Source organism: Lolium rigidum, chromosome 3 (assembly GCF_022539505.1).
Source record: "Lolium rigidum isolate FL_2022 chromosome 3, APGP_CSIRO_Lrig_0.1, whole genome shotgun sequence".
Lineage (NCBI taxonomy): Eukaryota > Viridiplantae > Streptophyta > Magnoliopsida > Poales > Poaceae > Lolium > Lolium rigidum.
In genome coordinates this window covers 387,240,742-387,248,717 of record NC_061510.1, presented here as the reverse complement: position 1 = coordinate 387,248,717, position 7,976 = coordinate 387,240,742, and positions in this window count along the sequence as shown.

The window sequence follows — 7,976 nt, the reverse complement described above, 5'->3', positions numbered from 1 at the left end:
GAGAGTGTAGAGTATGCATTTATCTATTCTGTTATGTGATCAAAGTTGAGAGTGTCCACTAGTGAAAGTCTATTCCCTAGGCCTTGTTCCTAAATACTCCTATCACTGCTTGTTACTGTTTTACTGCGTTACTACTGCTGCGTTACTACTGCATGTTTACTTCCCGCAATATTACTACCATCAACCGCACGCCGACAAGCACTTTTCGGCGCCATACTACTGCTCATATTCATTCATACCACTTGTATTTCACTATCTCTTCGCCGAACTAGTACACCTATTAGGTGTGTTGGGGACACAAGAGACTTCTTGCTTTGTGGTTGCAGGGTTGCATGAGAGGGATATCTTTGACCTCTTCCTCCCCGAGTTCGATAAACCTTGGGTAATCCACTTAAGGGAAACTTGCTGCTGTTCTACAAACCTCTGCTCTTGGAGGCCCAACACTGTCTACAAGAATAGAAGCACCCGTAGACATCAAGCACTTTTATGGCGCCGTTGCCGGGGAGGAAAGGTAAAAGGCACTCATACTCCGGTTCCAGTGTAATGATACTTTTCAGGCGCCATTGTGTGTGTGCTCGAAGCTATTTCCTTTAGACTCCGCAATTGCGACATTTGGTTTCTTGTTTACACTAGTTAGGCATAATGGACAACAATGACCTTTTTATTCTATTTCCTGATTTAAGACATGGATGGTTTGATGCGAAAATTAAAAAACCCATGGAACATATTAATATGAATGCTTTGAACACTATTGTTGCTAATGCTATGGAAAATTCTAAGCTTGGGGAAGCTGGCTTTGATGAGCATGATATTTTTAGTCCCCCAAGCATTGAGGAGAAAATTTACTTTGATGATACTATGCCTCCTATATTTGATGATGAGAATAATAATGATAGCTACTTTGTTGAATTTTCTCCCACTACAACTAATAAAATTGATTATGCCTATGTGGAGAGTAATAATTTTTTGCATGAGACTCATGATAAGAATGCTTTATGTGATAGTTATATTGTTGAGTTTGCTCATGATGCTACTGAAAGTTATTATGAGAGAGGAAAATATGGTTGTAGAAATTTTCATGTTACTAAAACACCTCTCTATGTGCTGAAATTTTTGAAGCTACACTTGTTTTATCTTCCTATGCTTGTTACTTTGCTCTTCATGAACTTGTTTATTTACAAGATTCCTATGCATAGGAAGCATGTTAGACTTAAATGTGTTTTGAATTTGCCTCTTGATGCTCTCTTTTGCTTCAACTACTATTTCTTGCGAGTGCATCATTAAAACTGCTGAGCCCATCTTAATGGCTATAAAGAAAGAACTTCTTGGGAGATAACCTTTTTTTTTACTACAGTACTTTGTTTTATATTTGAGTCTTGGAAGTTGTTTACTACTGTAGCAACCTCTCCTTATCATGTTTTTGTGCCAAGTAAAGTTTCTATGTTAAAGTTGATGTTATATTTGGGATCGCTGCGCGAAACAGCATTGTCTGTCTGTCACGAATCTGGGCCTAAGTCTCTGTAGAAAATTCGAAAAAATCTGCCAATTTACGAGCGTGATCCTCGGATATGTACGCAACTTTTATTAGTTTTGAGTTTTTCCATTTGAGCAAGTCTGGTGCCATTTTAAAATTCGTCTTTACTGGACTGTTCGTTTTTGACAGATTCTGCCTTTTATTTCGCATTGCCGCTTTTGTTAAGTTGAATGAGTTTCTTTGTTCCATTAACTTTCAGAAGTTTTGTGCAATGTCCAGAAGTGTTAAGAATGATTGTTTCACCTCTGAACATGTGAATTTTTGATTATGCACTAACCCTCTAATGAGTTTGCTTTAAGTTTGGTGTGAAGGAAGTTTTCAAGGGTCAAGAGAGGAGTATGATATACTATGATCAAGAAGAGTGAAAGGTCTAAGCTTGGGGATGCCCCCGTGGTTCATCCCTGCATATTTCAAGAAGACTCAAGCATCTAAGCTTGGGGATGCCCAAGGCATCCCCTTCTTCATCGACAACTTATCAGGTTTCTTCTAGTGAAACTATATTTTTATTCCGTCACATCCTATGTATTTTACTTGGAGCGTCTGTGTGCTTTTATTTTTGTTTTTGTTTTGTTATCTTAGTTCTCTGAATAAGTTCATCCTTGTGTGGGAGAGAGACACGCTCCGCTGGTTCGTATGAACACATGTGTTCTTAGCTCATAATATTCATGGCGAAGTTTCCTCTTCGTTAAATTGTTATATGGTTGGAATTGGAAAAATGCTACATGTAGTAATTGGTAAAATGTCTTGGATAATGTGATACTTGGCTATTGTTGTGCTCATGTTTAAGCTCTTGCATCATATACTTTGCACCTATTAATGAAGGAATACATAGAGCTTGCTAAAATTTGATTTGCATAATTGGTCTCTCTAAGGTCTAGATAATATCTAGTATCGAGTTTTGAACAACAAGGAAGACGGTGTAGAGTCTTATAATATTTACAATATGTATTTTATGTGAGTTTTGCTGCACCGGTTCATCCTTGAGTTTGCTTCAAATAACCTTGCTAGCCTAAACCTTGTATCGAGAGGGAATACTTCTCATGCATCCAAAATCCTTGAGCCAACCACTATGCCATTTGTGTCCACCATACCTACCTACTACATGGTATTTCTCCGCCATTCCAAAGTAAATTGCTTGAGTGCTACCTTTAAATAATTCAAAATTTATCACCTCTTATTTGTGTCAATTTTTTATAGCTCATGAGGAAGTATGTGGTGTTTTATCTTTCGATCTTGTCATTTACTTTTGACGAGACTTTCACAATGGACTAGTGGCACATCCGCTTATCCAATAATTTTGCAAAAAGAGCTGGCAATGGGGTTCCCAGCCCCAATTAATTAACTTTCATTAATAATTCTCTTCACATGTTTTGCTCGATTCATCAGTAAGCAACTTAATTTTGCAAATAGACACTCCTCCATGGTATGTGAATGTTGGAAGGCACCCGAGGATTCGGTTAACCATGGCTTGTGTAAGCAAAAGGTTGGGAGGAGTGTCATCCATAAATAAAGAAAAACTAAACTAAAGTACATGTGTAAACAAAAGAGAAGAGGGATGATCTACCTTGCTGGTAGAGATAACGTCCTTCATGGGAGCCGCTCTTGAAAGTCTGGTTGATGAGGGGGTTAGAGTACCCGCTACCATTCGTTGACAACAACAAACACCTCTCAAAATTTTACTTTTATGCTCTCTTTATGTTTTCAAAACCAAAGCTCTAGCACAAATATAGCAATCGATGCTTTCCTCTTTGAAGGACCTTTCTTTTACTTTTATTGTTGAGTCAGTTTACCTATCTCCCTCCACCTTAAGAAGCAAACACTTGTGTGAACTGTGCATTGATTCCTACATACTTGCATATTGCACTTGTTATATTACTTTATGTTGACAATATCCATGAGATATACATGTTATAAGTTGAAAGCAACCGCTGAAACTTAATCTTCCTTTGTGTTGCTTCAACACCTTTACTTTGATTTATTGCTTTATGAGTTAACTCTTATGCAAGACTTATTGATGCTTGTCTTGAAGTACTATTCATGAAAAGTCTTTGCTTTATGATTCACTTGTTTACTCATGTCATTACCATTGTTTTGATCGCTGCATTCATTACATATGTTTACAAATAGTATGATCAATATTATGATAGCATGTCACTTAAGAAATTATCTTTGTTATCGTTTTACCTGCTCGGGACGAGCAGAACTAAGCTTGGGGATGCTGATACGTCTCCAACGTATCGATAATTTCTTATGTTCCATGCTACTTTATTGATGATATCTACATGTTTTATGCACATTATATGTCATATTTATGCGTTTTCCGGAACTAACCTATTGACGAGATGACGAAGTGCCGGTTCTCGTTTTCTGCTGTTTTTGGTTTCAGAAATCCTAGTAAGGAAATATTCTCGGAATTGGACGAAATCAACGCCCAGGTTCCTATTTTGCCCGGAAGCATCCAGAACACCCGAGAGCCGCCAGAGGGGGGCCCTGTGGGCCCCAGATGATAGGGTGGCACGGCCTGGGCCCTGGCCGCGCCAGCCTATGGTGTGGGCACCCCTTCGACCCTCCTGCGCCGCCTCTTCGCCTATATAAAGCCCCTGCATCGAAAACCCTTACGGAGGAAGCCACGGTACGCAAAACCTTCCAGAGCCGCCGCCATCGCGAAGCCAAGATCTGGGGGACAGGAGTCTCGTTCCGGCACCCCGCCGGACGGGGAAGTGCCCCCGGAAGGCTTCTCCATCGACACCGCTGCCATCTCCACCGCCATCTTCATCACCGCTGCTGCTCCCATGAGGAGGGAGTAGTTCTCCATCGAGGCTCGGGGCTGTACCGGTAGCTATGTGGTTCATCTCTCTCCTATGAACTTCAATACAATAATCTCATGAGCTGCCTTACATGATTGAGATTCATATGATGATGCTTGTAATCTAGATGTCATTATGCTAGTCAAGTGAGTTTTACTTATGTGATCTCCGGAGACTCCTTGTCCCACGTGTGTAAAGGTGACGAGTGTGTGCACCGTGTGGGTCTCTTAGGCTATATTTCACGGAATACTTATTCATCGTTATGAATGGCGTAGTGAAGTGCTTATTTATATCTCTTTATGATTGCAATGTGTTTTGTATCACAATTTATCCATGTGCTACTCTAGCAATGTTATTAAAGTAGTTTTATTCCTCCTGCACGATGTAATGGTGATAGTGTGTGCATCCGTGTTAGTACTTGGTTTATGCTATGATCATGATCTCTTGTAGATTGCGAAGTTAACTATTGCTATGATAGTATTGATGTGTATTATTCCTCCTACATAAGCATGAAGGTGACAGTGTGCATGCTATGTTAGTACTTGGTTTAGTCGTTTCGATCTTTCATGCACTCTAAGGTTATTTAAATATGAACATTGAATTGTGGAGCTTGTTAACTCCGGCATTGAGGGTTCATGTAATCCTACGCAATGTGTTCATCATCCAACAAGAGAGTGTAGAGTATGCATTTATCTATTCTGTTATGTGATCAAAGTTGAGAGTGTCCACTAGTGAAAGTCTATTCCCTAGGCCTTGTTCCTAAATACTGCTATCACTCGCTTGTTACTCGTTTCTATTGCGTTACTACTGCTGCGTTACTAGCTACTGCATGTTTACTTCCCGCAATATTACTACCATCAACTGCACGCCAGCAAGCACTTTTCTGGCGCCATACTACTGCTCATATTCATTCATACCACTTGTATTTCACTATCTCTTCGCCGAACTAGTACACCTATTAGGTGTGTTGGGGACACAAGAGACTTCTTGCTTTGTGGTTGCAGGGTTGCATGAGAGGGATATCTTTGACCTCTTCCTCCCTGAGTTCTATAAACCTTGGGTAATCCACTTAAGGGAAACTTGCTGCTGTTCTACAAACCTCTGCTCTTGGAGGCCCAACACTGTCTACAAGAATAGAAGCACCCGTAGACATCAGGAGCCATCATCATTGATAGGCTCTGGGCCATCTTGTTGCTGCAAAGAAACAGAGCAGGGTTATAAACATCACTGTAAACTATCACAAGGAAATTTGTGGGCAAGTGGTACCTGTTCTGCAGAAGTATCAGCTTCAGCATCAAGTTGTTTCAGCAACGGTCCTAGAGCTCTCCTAAAGGCATTAATGCAGGAGTTTTGCCGTTAAATCTAACATTATGCTCAGGTGATTTGGAGTCCAAAATCTAGGGTTCGCGCGGTTGCGGGCTGGACCTGTTCGATTGGAAGTTTGGGATCTGAATTTGAACAGGGGTTGCAGGTTACCGTTTGAGGGGATAACTGAATTGACCTGTCTCGTGATTTATCGCAAAGGACTGATGCGTTGCCATCGGCTCATAGAGCATTGACCAAGTTGACAATCGGCAAAGTCAGTATGAGGGGAAATCGGCTAAATTAGCATAAAGGAGATCGGCAAAATCAAATTAAAGGAAGTTCTTCATTGATAATGGGATTTCTTACATCAAAGACCTGATTGCCCTCAAAAGGAAGAACCAGGGGATACATTGCCCCATCTACTACTACTGATCCTATGCTAAGGATCCTATCTATGGGCCGTCGTTGCCCTCGTCGTCGCCGTCGTCGCCGCTGTCGGCACTACTCCCAGCGGGCTCGTCGTCGCTGCTGCCGCGGCCGCCGGCAGGGCCCTTGTTGTCCTCGTCCTCCTCGTCAGCGTCGTCGTCGTTGTCGAAGTCGCTGAGGTTTCTCGGCCAGGGGCAGAAGCGCTTGGCCGGCGGCTCGTCGGAGGAGGTGTCATCCTCCTCCTCCTCTTCCTCCGCCTTCTCCTCGGAGGAGGTGAAGTCGTCCCAGGAGAAGCGATCGTCATCGCTCTCCTCCTCCGTTTCCCCGTCGGCGAGGAAGCGGAGGTCACTCTCTCCGTCGGTCAAGGATTTGTTATCCTCGGACCAGACGGTGGAGTCGTGGTCTTCCTTGTCCCACGTCGTTGGGGCAAGGATGTCGTACGCCACCTGCGTGCCCCACTCTGGCGTTGACTCTCGAAGGGGAGATGACACGTAGGAAAGCCCTGAGGAAGCCGATGAAGCGGAGGAGGAAGAGGAAGACATGGCTATAGAAGGAGAGGGTTTTTTGGCTGATGGCTAGTTCGGAGCAGGGGGTGAAGAGGTGAACTGTTCGATGCGGTTAAATAAAAGGAGATATAGTTGAGATTTAATGCTCGAGCAGTTTTCGAGGATGTGGTGCCAAAACTGTCAAATCGTGCAGAGAAGTTGAGAAGGCAAGGCGTCATGATGAAGAATACTACGACGGTTCTGCTCTGCCACGACATGACCCTTCGAAGGAAAAACAGAGTGGTTTTGAAATTATCATTGCCAAAACCAGGGGGCATGTGTTATCACCAGATTTTGGCCAAATCAGGAGATGGGCCGTAATTGAGATGGGCTTGAAGGATATACGCGTGGAGCATCTCTGAAGCGGCCTTGCACGAAGAGTTTGGGCTAGATTGCCCGTGTATCTGTAATTATAGTAGATTGCATCTTAGTTTAGAATTAAAAGATAGAGTTTAACCCGTGCACGGTTAGGTGCACGCCCGAATTAGAAAGTCCCTTGGACTATAAATATGTATCTAGGGTTATCGAGAAAGGAGGACAATCACGTTCACAACAAACACAAACCAGGCGCATCGCCACCCCTTCTTTCGAGGGTTTCTTCCGGGTAAGCATCATGCTGCCTAGATCGCATCTTGCGATCTAGGCAGTATACGTTTATTCGTTATCTTGTGTTGCTCGTGCTGAAGCGTTGTTGATGGCGAGTAGCACTATTTATCTTAGGTGTTTTGGGGCTTGCATGGATGTTTTTCTCGTGCATATTTGCTTAGCCATGCCGTCCCTCAATATCTAGCTGCCCTTATGCCTACCTAGGTGTAAGGGCAGCACCTTGCTTGTTCGTTATTTAGTAGATCCAATCTGTTATGGTTGCTCCTTGATTTTTCAAGGATTGGTTTAATATCTGTATGGTTAGGCCTTGCAAACGGGTTGAACGATCCGGTAGTACGTAAGGTATGGTTTGTTAATCCTAAGAGGGATGTTCCGGGAATTAACTTAATGTTGGTTTTTAGGCCTCTTTTAGGGTTAGTTTTACATTATCTTTCGTGTCTATTAGGCTCAACTACGCGTAGGATGTTCCGATCATGCGGTGAAAACCTTAAACTGTCGTAGATTGGTTTAACTTTATATTGATCAAGCAGGAGCCCCAGGTCATCGTTATCCTGACGTGAACCATGGGGCGATCGGATCATTGAGCCGATCCACAGGGCAACCTGAGAGCCGACCGGGCTCGTATTTAATGTTTACGTGTCTACCATGCAGGAAACTAATCGAAGCAATCCAACACCTTCCTGACCAGGTATAGGTCAGGTGGCACGCCCTTGCAACCGCTAGGACGTGTGCGGAATATTTGCGGGACGACGT